At 37.8% G+C, this 19,512-nt stretch overlaps 1 protein-coding gene and 1 pseudogene across 1 annotated transcript in view; both read left to right on the forward strand.

Moving 5' to 3' along the window:
• LOC129764237 (MOXD1 homolog 2-like) overlaps nucleotides 1-19,512 on the forward strand; it is a 461,156-nt gene that overhangs the window by 221,423 nt on the left and 220,221 nt on the right. The gene's annotated exons all lie outside the window — the stretch shown is intronic.
• LOC129772085 (U4 spliceosomal RNA) lies at nucleotides 16,347-16,499 on the forward strand (annotated as a pseudogene).

Below are 19,512 nucleotides of genomic sequence, written 5' to 3' on the forward strand. Positions count from 1 at the left end.
TACGAATTCCATGTTGCCACATAGCGTGAACTTGAATGCTGAACCCTTTTTTTTTTGAGTTATTTCACGGCCGAGAGCAAATCCGGGGTGTCGTTGCGAATTTGTAGAAGTGCTCTTGAATCCTATCTACTTTAATTTAAAAAACAATCCTGAATAATTGTATATTGTCGTTATATCAATGAACCGTGTAAACTTAATAAAATTTATTTTCTTTCCTTTCAGGTACAGCAAATTCGTCGTGCTACACATAATAAATTTCATCCTGGCAGGTAAATCACTAGCGCACAGTGTCGAATGATGTAATATCCTAACATTCTGCACCCAAACAAGCGATCAGTAGCCTTCACAGCTGACATGGTTCACTCGGCGCTAGAAATCCTGAAACAATAACGATACTGTTTATGACGTACTGCTCTAACCACTTACCACGGCGAAACCTTAAACAAAACAGCAACAGTTTCATTCTGCGTCAACACGGAATGCTAGTACACAATTTCTCATTATTAAAACAGCTTTCCACACACAACGGGCGCCAAACGCCTCCAACCACCGCTCAACGCTAATCTTATCACCCAAGAATGCCGCGCCTTACAGCTCTCCCGAAAAGTTACGTTCATTTAATAAACCCATTACACGAACAAAGCAAACAGCAAAGACTCCTCGAAAATGTTACCATATTTCATAAACGATTACGGCCGTAGCGCGGGGGGGGGGGGTCGTCCTGACACCCCTCTCACCACCCCCACCACCAGCCACCATCCGAACATTGTGCCATTCATAAACCGGCAGCAGCAGCCGCCGCCGCCGCCTTTTGAGGCGACCACTTTCATTAACGATGTAACACACGCAACGTCAAAAAAAAAGAAGGCTTCTTTTGTCAACGCGGTCGTCGTTTTGTAGACGATTCTCCGCACTTGGGATTCAACAAGCACACCGACACCGCAGAAGTGAGTTACTCTGTGTACGTGTGGACGTATGTGTGACTACGCATGAATGTGTGCCATTATGTAGCAATTAATTTTAATGAAATTAGAACTAATTATAGGCAGAAGTAAGGGAAATGTCGCGCATGTGTTGTTCTCGTCACCACTCACTTGTGACACATACCCGGAGTCGACATACGCACAGGATCCGCGTGAGGAAATTGCTAAAATTCATATCCTTTTCAACGCGGCCTGGGAACGAAAGTTCGCTGAGACGAAGTGCTAGAATTCAAGTTTACCATCCGACAAAAACGGTAAACTTTTGCGAGGATTTTCGACAGATGGGTCGTATCGAGTGGTTTAACAGGCAGTGAGGATGACTTCGATGATGAAAACGGAAATGCTCGATTGGGCGATTGAACACGCGAATGAATTTTGTATGAGGAGCTCTCCACTGCAAATTGCAACCTTAGCATGTGCTTAATCATTACTTGGCACATTGTGATGGAAAGTGGGAGGCGGGGAAACAATGATGTCGTTAAGGTGGCGCCCGCAAGTTGAGCTCTGTGCAAAAGCACCCACCCATTGTTGTTATGCCCGGTGCAGAGTTTCCGTTCTGTTCCTCAATTCATTCAGACCGCGTCTCCGATGGCGGGTGGCAGTGGCAGTGGCCAGCGCTCGGGAGGTGTGTACCTACGCCAGGTTTTATTTGTGTTTGGCATGCATAAAGGAAATTATTGCGATTGTTTGCCCTCTTGTCGGCCATAGCGCGCGTCCCGATGCAAGCGAACGTATTTTCAGGACGTGGCCCGCGGAGGTATTGTTCCAGGATCGGAAGCTCTATTGTGTTTGTGTGCGCGCGCGTGTGTGTGTTTGTGTGTTTGAAATGATGGAATGTGAAGAAAATATTTCACAGCACTGGGTTGAAACGATGACCCACATTCGATGTGATGGTCTGCCTATGGGGACGGTTAGCAACGAAGCGCAAGACAAAACCTACTTTTTTAAACATAAGTACGGGGGATGTGAATTCTACTCTAATCCTGTAGAAATGAGACTGGTGATTGAACTGCCCATGTTTGCATAGGAGACGTGATCACTAACACCATTAATGTTGGGGCAATTTTGTAGTTGTATTGCCTACAGCCGTAACCATGCAAATTTCCAACGAAATAATCTGTCTAGTTGAAGGATATTATGGTCAAAAAGAGGGCTTAGGAGATTTTGCGGATTAATGCTTTCGTTTGCCCAGAGCGATTCGGTCGAGTTTCTTACGGGGCCCAAATTCAACTTTCGGTGCGCTAGAGAAATAAGCGGGCAACGATAACAATGAATTCGGGTTCGATTCAGGACTACTTTTCTGTTGAATCTGAATAAAATAAACTGACTGCTGATTAGAAAACTTATAAAAATACTTTTTCAGCCAATTGTACAGTGCTGCCAATGATAATAAAAAAAAAGAAATTCAACCAGACGTACTTGCTCTATATACTATATTCGATGACGATGAATAACTGCAATTTTATTGGAGAATATGGAATATTCTGTTCAATCTATTGCGAAGATTCGGTGAATATATCATTCCAAGAACATATGTCACTTTTGTGGGAAAATAATCGTCACAAACTATATTACATTGGGCAACTCCGACTTTTCACGTGATTCGTTTTAATTGTTCATTGTAGATAAAAAGCTAAAAGAAGAAGCAAGTTGCAAGTTTTATTTTTTGAGAATGAGAATAATAAATGCACAACTCGGATAGGCCCAATTTTTTTTTTTCTTAGACGCACATGTGTTCTTTTCATTCTCAAAATGTAAAATAAAAAATTCCGTAAAATTAATTCTGAAAGCGAAGAAAGTAGTGACGACGAAATAGTGCGAAGCGTTAGAAGAAAAGTTTCGATTATTATATCAACGAATTCCTATTCGGATATTCAGGAACTACACGCAAGTGAAGACCTAGACGATATGTTAGAAGAACTTACTATAGACGACATAAAGATATAAATGTTTTTAATATTATTTTTGAGGATGATTTTTTAACAGTACATTCAAAATGTGATTTTTCTTAAACGGTTTATTAATTTTCTAATAACTTTGTCAAACAGCATATTTTGATCAGACATCTGGTTTTTGAGCTACCCTTTTTGAAAGAAAGATCAATCATTTTAATTACGCCCTTTAAAAAAATCAGTCGTAATTTAATTGATCATATAACAATGAAAATTGTAATTTAGGTAGTTTTGTACCAAGTTTCAAAAAAATCGTAGAGGCTTTGGGTTGGAATTGCTCTGTATGAGAGTAGTATGAATAAATGTAATTGAGCTTTTTGAATTTGTATTTTTCATGAACTAATGTGATCTACTAGTCAAGCCTTTTTCATTTGATATCCATATTAAAGAGGTTTAAAAAAACATATATCGCCATTTTGGATTTGCATTTTCACAAATAACTATGCTCTACTGGTCAAGCCTTTCCGTTTGATAGACATATTGAAGGGGTTTTGATAAAATATGTAGTCCGCCATCTTGGATTTTCAAGATCTAGGAATACGCAGTTTTATAACTACAGCAGAAATACAGGCGTGCTCCGAATTTCAGATCAATCGGTCAACAAGAAGGGGGTTAAATTTCTATTGATGTGGGACAACCCTACAGATAAACATACAAACATACTTTCGATAGGTCATGCTAAGTTAAAACGTTTAAAAGTATAGTATAAAAACTATATTTTTTTATGTTTTCGATTTTTTTTTGTAGAATGTAGAATGTAGAATGTAGAATAATAACATATGCCATATTTACATTTAGGTCTGGCTGATATGGCTGTCAGTAGCGTTAGTATTCACAATTACGATAATAGTCAAAACGTCTCCAACGGAAGTTTCAATTGTTACTGAATAAAGTCAAAAAGGTTTGGAAGAAACTTAGTGAAATGTCTGGAAAAGGTGCTCTGGATTTGTTGCGAGTCTGTGATAGTACTTTTTCTGAATACTCTGGGATATGATAAGAACAGCAGAATCGTGTTTTTTTCAATTAATTGAATTTGTAAAGGCAATCTGCAATGTTGGTAATTTTAGCAACATGATTTACCGATATCACCATCAATCGCATAAGGATGGTGGAGTGACTTACACCAACGGTATGAGTAAATGCTGAGTATGTGGAAAAATTCGTTGTGGAATCCGAGGAGTTATAATGCTAAAACTGATCTGATTATTTCATTATTTACTTGAAGATTCAAATGCAGCAATTTAGATGATTATAACATTGAAAAACATAATTGCTTCTCTTTGTTCATCGCAGTGCAGTGTACAGAAAATAGTAATTATATCAGCAGTGTTTCAATGGTTTCTTATATTCGTCTATTAGGAAACATTAAGTCATAAGACACTACCGTGACAGTCATTTTTGGACTCTACAAAGAATGTGATTCAAATGTAGATTTAGCTAATAGCACATAATACTGATAATTGTTAATTTTCGAACGATGTAAGAAAGATGTATGGAACTACGTCTGTTATGCGGACAAACAGTGATTTTTCGGAAACGTTTTTTAAAAATTGCTCAAATGTTTTCGAATAAAAAATGTTCGTTTGCATGTTGGGCAAACGTATTACGTTGCGTAGAATGCAAAACGGCGAAAAAGTCGATTTTGTTCATTTTGTCGCTTACGTCTTATATTCAAACATGGGCAGAATAGTTCATTGGCCCCAATTTGATATGTCCATCATTTGAAACAGTTCAGTAGTTTGAATGTTTTGAATTAAAAAAAAAAGTCATTTTGTAAAAAAGGGAAAAAAAAGATTTTCGGACCATCGGTTAGTTTTGAAAAACTATAACTTAAAAAACAAAGAGAACGCATGTCTGATTTTTGGATATGTTATCTAAAAATATCCTCAGCTTTCAAAAAAAAAAGTTTGAAAAATATAGCTCATGGTTCTGAGACCATGAAAACTATAAAAAAACAAATGCAATCGATGATTACAAAATCAGAATCCAATTCTTTCGCAAATTTCATATTTTTTCGAAGAAAACTAGCTCATTGGCTGCAATTTGATGAATCAATCATCTGAATGGGTTCAGTAGTTCAAGCTATGAATTTTTTGAAAAAGTCACTTTTCGAGAAAAATACAAAAATGGATTCTTCGGACCACCCTGAAATGGAAATGGACACCCTAATAAAAAAGGAGTCTAGTATTTTGCGATAATGTACAAAACTATCGCTTTTTACGAAAATCTGAGAACCACTATATCGGTTTGACATGGAATGGCTGTAGGTTAGGGTGGCAATAGATGTATGGAAAAAAATAATCGAATTTGAAGAACCGACCATGTACATTTTGTTTATTGACCCAACAAAATTACCTATGCTAAATTTCAGCTCAATCGGACACCATTTAGGGGTGCTTCAATACGCTGAGCTGAAATTTTGCACAGGTAATTTCTTTGCACCAATAAAAAAAATGTATATGTTCGGTTTTTTAAATTCAATGATTTTTTTTCCATACCTTCATCACCACCCAAGCTAAGTCCCAGATGGTCGATTTTCGGTAATTTTTTTTTCGAAATGACAACAGATCTCGACGTTTTATGCATTTTTATATCATTTTTTTTTTTATTAAATCGTTTATTTTTACAGGCTCAGTTACATAAGTTTAAAGGAGCCAAACTCCTATCTGTATAGTTACAAGTATACATAAACATTTTTTATTAATTCTAATGTTAATGAGGTAGAGAACCGATTACTCGCGGCTTGCTCGAGTTTAGAAGGGTGACATTTTGTTTCAGGAAAAGGATGGGATATAAGGATATGTTGACAATGTTCACACTCACATTCGCACTCACATTCATCATACTCAATTCTTAAGCCTATCTTATATCTAACATGTATTTACATTTCACCTTATTCTATTGTTAGTAAGAAGGGATTTGATTTCTCGCGAAGGAAAAGGAAAAGGAGAATATAAGGATATAAGGACAATCACACACGAAGATCGATAGCTTTTAGGAAGACATATATTTGGGACATGTAATCAAGGTCTAACCGAGCCAACACATCTCTCACCGGCACATTGGGCTGCCTTCCTCTAGCCCGAAGAGAGTTTCCTAAATTCGATCTGGCAACAAGATACTCCTCGCACGACCAAACAACGTGTTCGATGTCGTGGTAACCTTGGCCACAAGCACAGATATTGCCATAGGCAAGATTAAAACGAAAGAGTAGCGCGTCTAACGAACAGTGATTGGACATGAGTCGAGAGAAGGTGCGAATAAAGTCCCGACTTAAGTCCAGACTTTTGAACCATGGTTTGAGGCTAACCTTAGGGATAATCGAGTGGAACCACCGACCCAATTCATCTTCGTTCCACTTACGTTGCCAGTTAGCGATGGTATTTTTACGGACTAAAGAATAAAATTCATTGAAAGCGATTTGACGCTGATAAATATCGCCTTCAATTGCACCTACCTTTGCTAATGAGTCAGCCCTCTCATTACCCGGAATTGAGCAATGTGAAGGGACCCAGACAAAGGTAATGACATAACAGCGTCTGGTTAAAGCACTCAAATTTTCTCGTATTCTCTCAAGGAAGTACGGCGAGTGCTTTTCCGGCCTCACTGAACGGATAGCTTCGGCAGAGCTAAGACTATCCGTTACAATGTAATAGTGTTCAACAGGTCGTGAGGCGACGCTGTCCAGCGCCCAATGTATTGCTGCCAATTCAGCAATATACACAGAGCAAGGATTCTGAAGACTGTGGGAGGTGCTAAAAAATTCGTTGAACACTCCAAATCCTGTGGACTCATTCATAGAGGACCCATCAGTAAAGTACATATTATCACAATTGACACGCCCATACTTTGCATTGAAGATCGTAGGAACGATCCCCGATCGATGATAATCTGGAATTCCATGGATTTTCTCCTTCATGAACAGATCAAAATGTACAGAGGAATTGATGTAGTCAGGAAAACAAACACGGTTGGGAGTATACGAAGAAGGATCAACCTGCATGGAGCTGAATTCATGATATGAGCTCATGAATCCTGAATGAAAATTTAGCTCGATAAGCTGCTCAAAATTTCCGATCACAAATGGGTTCATAACCTTACACCGGATGAGGAACCGAAGAGATAATAAATTGAAGCGATCTTTTAGTGGGAGTAGGCCTGCCAAAACCTCGAGACTCATGGTATGCGTTGAGGGCATACATCCCAACGCAATACGGAGACAAAGATACTGAATTCGCTCGAGTTTAATGAGATGTGTTTTGGCAGCTGATTGAAAACAGAAACTGCCATACTCCATCACTGAGAGAATAGTTGTTCGATACACCATTATAAGATCTTCGGGATGGGCTCCCCACCAGGTGCCGGTAATTGTACGGAGAAAGTTTATTCTTTGTTGGCATTTTTTACTCAGATACCTAATATGGGCCCCCCAAGTACATTTGGAGTCGAACCAGACCCCAAGATACTTGAAAGACATAGCATGAGTGATCGGTTTACCCAAAAGTTGAAGCTTTGGTTTTGCTGGTCTATGCTTCCTAGAAAAAACCACCATCTCTGTTTTCTCCGTGGAGAATTCGATCCCTAGCCCAATGGCCCAGGTTGAAAAATTGTTCAAAGTATCTTGTAAGGGTCCTTGCAGGTCAGATTCGTTTGATCCTACGACAGACACCACTCCGTCATCTGCAAGTTGTCTTAGGCTGCAATTTTGTGTAAGACAATTGTCGATGTCGCTTACATAGAAGTTGTACAAAAGGGGGCTTAAACATGAGCCCTGGGGGAGGCCCATGTAGGAGACCCGATTTACTGTCGAATCCCCGTGAGAAAAGTTCAACTGTTTCTCACAAAGCAAGTTATATAACATATTATTCAACAGAGGCGGCAGACCCCGAGAGTGTAATTTGTCTGACAAAACCTCTATTGAAACAGAATCAAAGGCCCCCTTTATGTCCAAGAATACTGAAGCCATTTGTTTTTTTTCGGCGTAAGCCATTTGAATTTCTGAAGAAAGCAACGCAAGACAATCATTCGTCCCCTTGCCCCTGCGGAACCCATATTGTGTATCTGAGAGTAGGCCATTCGTTTCAACCCATCGATCAAGGCGAAACAAGATCATTTTCTCCAACAATTTCCGTATACAAGACAGCATTGCTATTGGGCGGTACGAATTGAAGTCGGACGCGGGGGTGTTTTTTTTTATATCATTTTGCATCGAATTTTGTTTTTTAGATTTTCCAAATTTCATGTCTTTGATGATTAATTGGTCGGGGTTCTGCCAAAACGAACCAAGCGGCATTTCGCAAAAAAATATAATCTATAGCCTGTAAAATGACCATGTCATTCGGACGATTGACAACAGCTCCAAACGAAAAATTCTGTGTAGCAGAGTGTAAAAAAAACGAAATTGCATTCAACCAAAGCGAACCATAAACCCACAGTATGGCATCGGACGATAGTGATCGTTTTCTCCAAGAAGGCAGATTCGAATCTTTAACAGATTTTTCTGTTTCGGATAGCTCCTGGAATCAGATGTCGTCGGGATCTGGTAAGTAAGACAGCCTATGGGCTGCCATGAAGTGTAGAAGCGCTGATCTGGATTTATCAAAATTGTGTTCAACCACAACGAACCAAGTGTAATGCATTTTTTTAATCAATTTGTTTTCATTTATATAGATATTGTTTTGTAAATAACAGCAAAACTCAACATATGCACCATTCATGAAATTAGTCAAGAGCCGTTGCAAAATACCAATGTGTTGTGTGATGATATTATATTAGTAACTAGAATGTACTTGGTTCGCTCTGGCTGCAAAGTGAACCAAGTTTTGCGTGTGAAGCAGAAACATAATTTTGTTTTTTTTTATATTTCTAAAGGTTCTGAATCAGAAATTGACGACGATGTGTGCTTACAGCATGAAAACAAGTACAGGTAAACTTCGATATAACGTACCCTCGATATAACGTCACTCGATATAACGTACACATGATCAAAGTGTAAAAAAAATATTTTTTAAATATTTTTTTTTCTGAAAGAACAATAGATTATCTGTATTTTGATACTAAAGCTTGTGTTGTAACTTTCACCAATCCCGAAATACTACTGTTTTGTTATTCCGGATTCTAAATGAATCAAACTTCAATCAACAGAACGATGGGAAACATCATGAGAAAAGTTGGCTTCGTCTTCCTATTGATTTTATTCATCAACCTTACTCAAACAGCAACACAATAAAGTAATATAAGCTACGTTTCAGAGTTCTTTTTTATGCTTCGATATAACGTACATTTCGATACAACGTACAATTTTGAAAGTAATATGTACGTTATATCGAAGTTACCCTGTATTATGTTTGACATCCTGTTTGTAGCACGTGAGCGGCAAAATGATAGATTTGATCCGACACAGTGAATTAGTTGGAGCCCGAACTTCAAATTGAAATATCTCAAAATAATGTTTTTGGCGCTTGGTTCGTTTTGGCAGTCGGACTGGCGTAGTGGTTAACATCCGTACCTCTCATGCTAAAGGTCACGAGTTCAGTTCTCACTCTCGAAATTCTTCCTTCGGAATGGAAGTAAAGTCGGGGTCTAAGTGACGAACTAGCGAAAATGTTTAAAATCACTTTACTACAGAATGAAGGAAAAAATCATTCGAAAGAAAATTCAAATTTTCTGTGCGTGAAAAGCGAACTACACCTGTTTTTGTTTAGCTCATACATCAAACATGTTTCAAACGTAATTGACATAAGTGTAGTTGGGTTCTAACATTTAGATGCCTTATGGTTGAAGAATGAATGTTAAAATAATTCAGCTATTTCGTGAATAAAGGATGGATCGAAACCGTAACAAACCATCCTGAATTAGGGCGGTTTGAAAAAAAATATTGAAAAATCCTAACATTTGAACTGCTGATTCAATTGTTAGTCTTTTGCTCGCAAATTTAAAGTTATTTGAATGAAATTTCCATGAAATATACTGAGTTATAAATGCTTAATTTTGAGCAAAGTATTTAAAAAAATAATAATGTTTCATTTTTGTTAAATATAGTTGTTTCAGCTAGTACACCCAAAATTGATTTTCAGCTCATGTTTTGTCAATACGGTTTATGAAATTAATTGAGACATAACATAACAGAAAATGTCATAACTCTCAAATTTACCAATATTTGTATAATATACATGGTACAGCAATATAAGATTAATACGAGCGATTAATACGGGGAGCTACAGTAAAAATGAAACAAACTCTCAGTACAACTCGAGAATTAATCAAGCAAACGAACCCAAATTTGGCATTTGGAGGATTTAGGGGGCAGTAATTGTTTCTATGGTAGTTTGACAATCCCAAATGGAATCAAACTTGGCATAAAAACCTCTATAGAAACATTTAAATGCCAAATTTGCCAAATTTGGGATGTGAGGGTTTTTGGATACGAGAAATGTTTCTATGATCGCTCCCCCGGAACGGAGAGGCGGTCCCATAAAAATATTAGACATATGTCAACCAAACATGAAAATTTTCGGAAAACTCTGAAGGAAAATGGAAAAATTTAATTCCCATATGTTCTATAATTACATAGTGACAAGCGTTATTAATCCATTTGATGTTTGCGCCAACGGAATAGATTTTTGTTCTAAAGTGGAAATGGATATTAATGTGATAAAACGCACTCCTATATCTTCTTCTTTCAATATAAAAAAATGGATCGCAGAATGTGTTGATAGGAGCAAAATTCGAAGAAGGAATTATCCGATTTAGGGCTACCTTCATTCTATCATATTTTCTGCACCAAACATTTATTCGATGTAACGGAGAAACATGTTACTTGCAAGTGCTTGAAAAACAGAATTGTGCCTGAAAATAATCTGATATTATAATGACGAGTTTTGGTAGAAGTCATAGGAAATTTATATTAAAAGTAAATTGTAAAGGGTCAATTAGAATCTGAATCAATGAACAGTTCTGCGATTAGACCCATTATCGTAAGTAAGAAAACGTGAATGTTTGGAGGTATTGATAACAAAAAATAAATTTTGGGTGGGACGAAGTTTGCCGGGTCAGCTAGTATATTATATTACTGTATTGAAACATATTTCATTCTGTTGTTGTGATATATTTTACTTCTAGATAATCGTTTTTTTTATGTTTCAAATATGCCTAATTTCAAGAAGAAATGTAACCTTTCAACGTTAAGGTGAAATTTAAGTGGCTATTATATGTGGGGTAAAAATTGCGATTTTTGAAGATTTTGCTTGAATTTTCATCAGGAATTGTTAATATCGATATTGAAGTAAAATTAAGAAAGACAGAAGTTGGGCGTCAAAGAACAAATTGTAGAGCGGTTACAGAACTTCAATTTAATTGATAGAAACAATCTAGTTTAATATAAATTTTTGGGAAAACGTTAATAATAACACATTAAAAATTATTTACGTTTAAGTGTTTCACTTTCAAAATGTTATTAGAATCCACTAATTTAGTTGTTCCACTAATATATCCTGTACTAAATTTTCTCATCTTTCAAATGAAAGTATCAGAATCGTCTTCCGTAGCGTACTTTCTAATGTAGAGTCAGTTTGAGGCAACAGAGTCCGCAACAACAAAAAAAAAGTTCTATAACTCTGTCATTGTTGAAATTCGAACATACGCGTAGAAGGATTTTTTTCATCAAACATGATCACATCCAGAGAGAATCAGGATAAATAATTTATTTTCATATGAGAAAGGTGTTTTCTGACTTTAAGGGGATGAATCAAAAATCAAATTTCTCTTTTATTTTCGAAAAACGAAAAATACATGCAAAAGACAAATAAAAAATTTTTTGACTCGATTATATACAGGATTCGATTATATACAGTGAAAAGAAATCAAAAACTGTATATTATCGATTCCGCGCTGTATTATGTAAAAAAGTTCTAGCTTTCAAAAATCGTATAAAATGCAAGTTTGATTCAAAATGTATTGCAATCAGTGAAAGTGTTTTAACCGTTACCCGAAATTATCATTCTATAAAACCGTTTTTCTCGATATACTTAAGCAATCTTCACACGTAGCTGATACTTCTCCTCATTTAGGCATCTCCACAACTCAATTATATTGGTGTTTTGATTTAGGACACTATAACTATGTAAGTAATAGAGCGATTATACGTAGAGACTTGATTTTTTTCCAAAAATGTTTTGTTTTTAAATTCATTACTGGACCGACCGAAAGCCAATTAGCTAGTCCTTTTTGAAAAAATATCACACTTGATGAAAAGTTGGACTTTGTTTCTAAAATTATTGATTGTATTTGTTTTTATAGTTTACATGGTTTAGAGATAAAGGGCGCTATATTTTTCCTTGAAAGCTGAGGTTTCTTTACACATCGTATCCAAAAACCAGGGAGGTGTATTTTTTCGATTTGAAGTTGTGATTTTTCAAAGTCAACATGTTTTCAGTCTTCATTCAATATTTTTAATGGGACTAGATCATCATGTACCTACAAAGATTTATAGCGGCTGTAACATAGTTACATTATCAATACCTATTATGATTGCTAAACCTCGACTATCATGTTAAATGTAGAGATTCGAAGCAAATATTACACTTGCGAAAAAAAAAATGATTTTGTTTTCTTAATTATTGATTGTATTCATATTTTTTTATATTTTACATGGTGATAGTGACAGTGTCAACTAATAATGAAACTGACGTGACAATCGACATGTATCAGAAAGACCGTGGCAGCCGTAACGGGGGAAACGCTGAGGCTGACATGTGCTTTATTTAAGGAGAAAAATGTAGTCATGGGTCGATTCATGACCGTGAACGAAATTTCCTTTCGCATTTAAAAACGTATAAGTAAAGAATAAGTAAAAGTAAAAGTGTTACTGCAAATTTGATGTCTGCTTCTGTTCTAAATTTCGTTATCTTTATTATCGAGATTTCTAAGAATAGCGTCACAAAAAAATATTGAAGTTCTTCGTTCTTATTGTAAGTTAACACAAAACCGTACATTTTCATCAATTAATTGATTGCTGACCTCTACTGGTAGGTTCTACGCAGAATATCCTGCGCTGTACCCACTCCTCGCATCGATTCCCAACAGTCACTCTGTCAGGAGAAGTTCCAAACTGCCAACTCACGGCGAAAAATTGACTTTCGCCTATCGACGATGATGATCTCTGACAGACTGGCAGCCAGTCATCTCAACCAGATAGGAACCAAATAAGGGGAAGGGAGAAAGGGAGGAAACTTCAATTGACGGCTTTTTCCGCACGTTTGAGAATTTCAGTTTCGGAAGATAGCAACGCAACGTTTCCTTTTCCGGTTGTTTTTTTCTTCTTGTCTTGTTCCACAAGAGGAGCGCACTCGAGATCAGTCACTGTCGGAAAGGACTTCGGATGGCAGCGCGGAGGGTGACAATAATGGGAGCGTCGAATAATGGGTGATGAGGGAAGAGCATGGAAAACGTTTTTCCAATTAAGTTCTACCCATGAAAATATCGACGATGTAATGATGGTTCAGAGCGGTTTCTTCTTTTGGTCGTCGGCGAGGGAGGGGAGGAAGTGTTCCGATGTTGTCTAGATGATAGATAATGCAGAAGACGCTGCAGATGATTTGGACGACAACTAATGCTTATAAAAGACCGAGTATTTTATGCTCGGAAAATTGAGTTGGCTGCTGGTAGGGGCACACGTGCAAAACCAGACGCGGTCGGCTGGAACCAACGAATGGGTAAATTGTTATTTTTTTTAACCAATTTGATAAATATTTTCCTCGCAAAAGGGTCAACTCCCTGCGATGTGAGTAGAAAGCTAAAGCGGGAGCGACGAATACTTCAGAATTCAAGGTGAATTAAATTCGGTCATTTTATTTTCAAGGCTTAAACTTTATCGACAAATTCCGAAAGTTTCACGCGTCACTTTCCAATACCCGATGGCTTCGGTCGTTTTTGCAAGTTGTAATCACCATCGTCACAAGCACTCGAGAAAGAAAACTCACATTTTGTCAAGTCAGTGTATATCCAAACAGAACGTATGCGGTCAACGGTGCATTTCTTCCCCTTTCTCGCCCCACCACGCCAGAAAGGAATCCGTTCCGTGTCGTTCGAAAGATAATCTGAGCTATGGCTTTCAGTCCGTCGTCGTATCATGACTGTCCAAACTTTCGGCCATTATCCCAAACAAACGGTAGATGGCAAATCTCAAAAGGGGAGTTGGCTGGGGCTGTAAACCCGCTGACTCATGGCCAACAATCAAAGACAAACAATTGATGTGACGCAAAGACCTTGGGCTGAGTATGTGGATCGCTTGCGGTATGTGAGCGCTTGTGCTTTGTATCGCCGGCCTTTTTTTCTCTTGCTTTCTTTTGTATTTGGGTCCACTCACGGAACTCCTGGGACCGACCGTTGGGCACAACAAACACACGAAAGGTCGCCGTTTACACGCCATAATGGACGCAATCGTGAAACCGCGCAAAGCGAAAAATCGCCCCAGTCATTGCTCTCTTTGGCGCGGTAGCGGGCAAAGTGGAGAATAATCAGCTTTTTCGATTACACTTTCGCCGAAGTGCACACACACCTGAAGCATGCTGGACGCTGGACGAGCATTTGAGGATCAGCCCGCTATGCTGACCTGGTCTTCTCCCATAGGGCAACGAAAGGTAAGCTATGAATTTTAAAAAAGTTGAGAAAAAGTTCGAATGCCCTCGATAAGCGAGAGCGCGCGAATGAGGGTACATTAATGGTAGGTCAGCTGCGAATTTTGCTACTTTACGATGAGGTGGAAAAGCTATTTCCATTAGCTGAAATGAGAAAAAACCAAGGTCGTTTTGGTACTGCTCAGTCATTGCTGAAACAAAACAAAAAAAAACTACAGCTGCCATTCACTGTGTTTGACAAACACACAAAAAAAAAGTAATTCCAAAAAGGAACACACAAAAAAGGCGAGTAATCTCCAAATACACGGTTTAAATTATTATTAAAAATATTTTCACCCTCGGGAACTCTACCAGCAGACAACATGTGAATTGAGCGAACGGTGGCAAAAAGGGCGAAAAGCAGTTTTCAAAATTGCATGATATCATCCCGAGGAAAAAAAATCAACTTTGTCCGTTGTAAAATAAACTTTAAACAACTGCTGATTCGACTGAAAATTCGACGTTTCGTTACTTTTTTCTCTCCTACATTCTCCGAAAAAAGATATAGAAGCCTTGAGGCGAGCCACGCCAGCCGAGAGCTGAGCCGAGAAAATCTCTTTAATTAAAGGTTTTATATCGTCATTTTTTAATTCTCCGCCTTTTGTTGACTTTCCTGCCGCCGGCTTCCAACACAAAAGGACCTTCTCAGGGCTTTTCTTGTCCGGTGGTTTTTATTTCCGCCATCCGCCTCGTGCTTCTGAGAAGACCACACTCTCTTCCGGCTTGCTCTTGGCGGCTGGAGAAGTAGTTTCCGGCGGCGACAAGCTTTCGAGCAGTGACGGGAAAATCTTTTAATTTTGCTTCGAAGCGCGGCGGAAGAGGCACTTTCTGAGGGGCTTTGAGAGACAGGGTGGTGGGAGAAGGGCGAAGGGCCTATTTTAAGGAATCTGACGTTGAAGGAAGACGGTTGAGATGCTGTTGTCTTCCACCGCTGATGAAAAATGGAACGCTCACTTAGAGTGGGCTCAATTTGCGGTGCAAAGATTAAATTCTTTTTTTATTGTTGAGACATTAAGTTGATTTTGAAAACAATTCGAATGTTATTCAGAAGTATAAAAAGGCGGAAGTGAATAAAATATTATTGAAGCGTTATTTCGGACTGATTCATAAGTTACAATAACTGGTTTGAGATCATTCAATGAACATTCAATAAGCAAACACAAATTAATATTTAATTGGAATGTATCATTGTTTGTCATTGTATGAATATAGAAAGCTACGGAAAAATAAATCCGTAGATCCATTTTACGTTAAACATGAACAAAACTTTATACACTTAACATGATGAAGTGAATTTTATAACCTTGTCGTCGCAGTATAAGGAAAATCTTGGTAATCACTTCAGATCCAAACTACATGGCGTATACTTCAAAAATTAACAATCAAGATCTCGCAGATTCTAACTAATCACATTAGCCGTATATGGCCGGGTGTTGTCATGATTGAACATTTGTCTAATTTTGAAGTTTTAAAAGTGCTTTTTCGTGTTGGTCAAAACATTTGCAACATTTCATTTTCTACTGTTGATCCCCTTCGCAAAGAAAAAACAATGTGTGAACTTAACAAACTTATGAAAAAACTTGCTTTTTGATTGATACTCCTTTGTAGCAATGTAAACATTATACGATTTTGCTTGATTTTTCCCAACAATTGTAAATTGTTTTTATTTGAAGATCATGGACGATTTCGTGAACGGCATGTCACAAAAAACAGTTTGTGATAAATATCGAGTGTCAAGCTTTGCGCAGTGGCGATATCGTAACCAATGAGGTACATCCGAGGTGCGATTATTGCTAGTTGAAAAAATATCGAGTGAAAAAGTCAACCGTATCAAAGTTATGTTCCAAATATCGGTCAACTGGGAAGATTGCTGTTGACCACAAATGAGGAAGACCTCACTCCACCACCTCTAGGGAGGATTCATTGATCACCAGATCGATCAAAAAGGACTCAACCAAATCATCACTTAAAGCTCAGAAGGAAATACAGCTGGGCGTGTCCACCCGCACAATCAGACGACGTACCGTAGTATATGTAAGGTATGGAAAGTCATTTTTTTCGAATTTTCCTTTTTATCTCAAATATCTTCAAAGGATTCTATCGTTCTAATTTGGGTGAAGACAAACTTACAAAATATATAGACAACTCAGATCTGATTAGCCGTTCTCCTGTGATTATGAGTTATAAAGGGTGTGTCACATCAAATTGCATCATGGAAAAAACGCTGTAGAAATTCGCCCAGTAGACCGATCCTTTTGAAAATTTTAGACAGTAAAATAAAAACTATTAAACAACTTTTGGCATTTTCTTTTTATTCATACTTCGAGCCCAAGCCCGTATGCTCGCACCTTCCTCTTTACCCCGTCCATAAGGTTCTGTACAACATCAGGTTGTAGTTTTTTTGAACAGAAATCAATTTTCTCTTGAAGTCCGCCTCCGATTTGACAACTTTTGGGTTCTTCCGAAGGGCCTGCTCCATAATCGCCCAACATTTCTCTATTAGGCGAAGCTCCGACGCGTTGGGCGGTTTCATTTCCTTTGGCACGAAGGTGACCCCGTTGGCTTCGTACCACTCCAACACGTCCTTTGAATAGTGGCACGAAGCGAGATCCGGCCAGAAGATGGTCGGGCCCTCGTGCTGCTTCAATAGTGGGAGTAAGCGCTTCTGTAGGCACTCCTTAAGGTAAACCTGTCCGTTTACCGTGCCGGTTATCACGAAGGGGGCGCTCCACTTTCCGCAAGAGCAGATCGCTTGCCACACCATGTACTTTTTGGCAAACTTGGATAGTTTCTGCTTGCGAATCTCCTCCGGAACGCTGAATTTGTCCTCTGCGGAGAAGAACAACAGGCCCGGCAGCTGACGAAAGTCCGCTTTGACGTAGGTTTCGACGTCCATTACCAGGCAATGCGGCTTCGTCAGCATTTCGGTGTACAGCTTCCGGGCTCGCGTCTTCCCCACCATGTTTTGCCTTTAGTCGCGGTTAGGAGCCTTCTGAACCTTGTATGTACGCAGGCCCTCCCGCTGCTTGGTCCACTGGACGAATGAACTTGACAAATTCAGCTTATTGACGACATCCCGGACCGAACTTCTCGGATCACGTCTAAACTGCTTAACTACGCGCTTGTGATCTTTTTCACTGACGGAGCATCCATTTTTGCCGTTCTTCACCTTCCGGTCGATGGTTAGATTCTCGAAGTATCGTTTTAGTACTCTGCTGACCGTGGATTGGACGATTCCCAGCATCTTACCGATGTCCCGATGTGACAACTCCGGATTCTCGAAATGAGTGCATAGGATTAATTCAAGACGCTCTTTTTCGTTCGACGACATTTTTCCAAATTTACGAAAAATTGACAGTGAAGCATGGCCAACGTGATCTATACACTCTTATCTGATTATAAGCGAAAGCTGAAGATATAATTCCTAAAAATTAAATTTCTACAGCGTTTTTTCCGTGATGCAATTTGATGTGACACACCCTTTACGTACGTGGGAATGTAGCGGACCGAGCGTCCAAGGCATTTTCTTTTATGACAAAATAAAAACACTTTTTTCTGTTTCCGTCAGGAGGCACGTTTGTCCTCCCGCGTAGCTGACGATCGACTCCCTTTTACTTTATTTTTTATCCTTCTCCCTACTCCTTCACAGAGGATGTACAGAAAACTAAAACTATCTTATTCGCTACGTGCCACGAGTTTTGGGTTTTTTTTTTCCATTAGTATGGAAGATTCCAACAATCCTATTGGAAAATCCTTGGTTGGATTTTCCTTATCTCTAGTAGGAATGTTTCCCATTAAAAAAGATCAATTCTTGTTATACATATATCCTATGACATGCTTCTTCAGTAAAATTCTACCTCGGGAAACCAATGTCAGGTCACTGCAGGAAAGACCTATTTTATATATTTAGATTCATATATTTTTCTGTGAATTAAAAAAATGCTTTGAGAAAAATTTATTTAAATTTAAGTAATAATATGTTTTTTTCATTGCAATTATAATTCAGTTTTTTTTTATATTTTTAATCTGAACTTTAATTTTCTCAATTTACTGCTTTTCATTCTCTGTCTAGAATTAGCTAGATATGTATTAATATTTTATAGTTTTTAAGTTTTTATTTTTGTACTTTAGAGTTTTTTCTCTAACTTTTTTAGAAAAATCTCACTAAAACTAGAAGACCTACAAAACTTATGTCCGAAATTTAAATGAAGGAAATTATTTGATTCCTTTAAGAAATATCAAACAAATTAAAAAAAAACACTCTGAAATTATATTTCAGTTTTTTCTTGATATTTTTAATCTGAACTTTAAAGGGCCTGGCCGGGTAAGGAAGTAAAAAGTGCCCCCAAACCAAATCACTAGCCGTATGGCAAATATTGTAAAGGATATTAAATAAGAAATTTTGGCGGTTTATTTGAACCCCTATCTGGTTTGACGTAGGATCTATAGTGAAAAACGTACTTTTCGTTAATTTCACGCCATCCTCAAAAGATCCGAGATAAAAATTTGAAAAAAATACTGAATGTGCATCTTACTACGATGTATCAAAAAAAATTATCAAAAAAAAATTTCATCAAAAATTTTAGTACTAAAAAAAATAATGAAATCTTGAAAATTTTTTTTTTGGAATTTAGAGATTCAGTACTACTCTAATTCATATTTTAATGTGTTTCTACGGCTTTTCTAGATATGTGTGATTTTTTTCAGATTTTTTTCAGTGTTGCGCGGTATCAAAAAATTTTTTTTTTATGTTTCCAAAGAGTGGTTAGGTAAGGGAGTAAAAAGTGCCCCCAAACCAAATCACTAGCTGTATGGCAAATATTGTAAAGGATATTAAATAAGAAATTTTGGCGGTTTATTTGAACCCCTATGTGGTTTGACGTAGGATCTATAGTGACAAAC

This window comes from Toxorhynchites rutilus, chromosome 2, assembly GCF_029784135.1.
Source record: "Toxorhynchites rutilus septentrionalis strain SRP chromosome 2, ASM2978413v1, whole genome shotgun sequence".
NCBI lineage: Eukaryota > Metazoa > Arthropoda > Insecta > Diptera > Culicidae > Toxorhynchites > Toxorhynchites rutilus.